Below are 279 nucleotides of genomic sequence, written 5' to 3'. Positions count from 1 at the left end.
GCGGTGAGTAGGAAGCAGGAGCAGTGCGGAGCCCGCCCCAAGGGAGCGGCCGCGCCTCTGCAGCAGGGTTCGGGCGCCAGCGCTCCAGCCACTTCCAGAACGCTCCTGGCCGCTTCTGCCGGCATAGCATCCTGCCTGGGTTTCCCCGCCACCCGCGCTCATTTGCATGGCGCTGCCCCTCCCCCGCTGCCATTGGCCAGCGGCGCGCCCCGCCCACTGCCCCTCCACCTCGGCAAGGTTCCGTCCCCCGAGCCGCCCGGAGCTGCGGGCAGCTGGCGG

This window comes from Bison bison, unplaced genomic scaffold (genome assembly GCF_000754665.1).
Source record: "Bison bison bison isolate TAMUID 2011002044 unplaced genomic scaffold, Bison_UMD1.0 scf7180017864471, whole genome shotgun sequence".
NCBI classification, from domain to species: domain Eukaryota; kingdom Metazoa; phylum Chordata; class Mammalia; order Artiodactyla; family Bovidae; genus Bison; species Bison bison.
The sequence above is the reverse complement of the archived record's forward strand: the minus strand, read 5'-3'. Positions refer to the sequence as shown.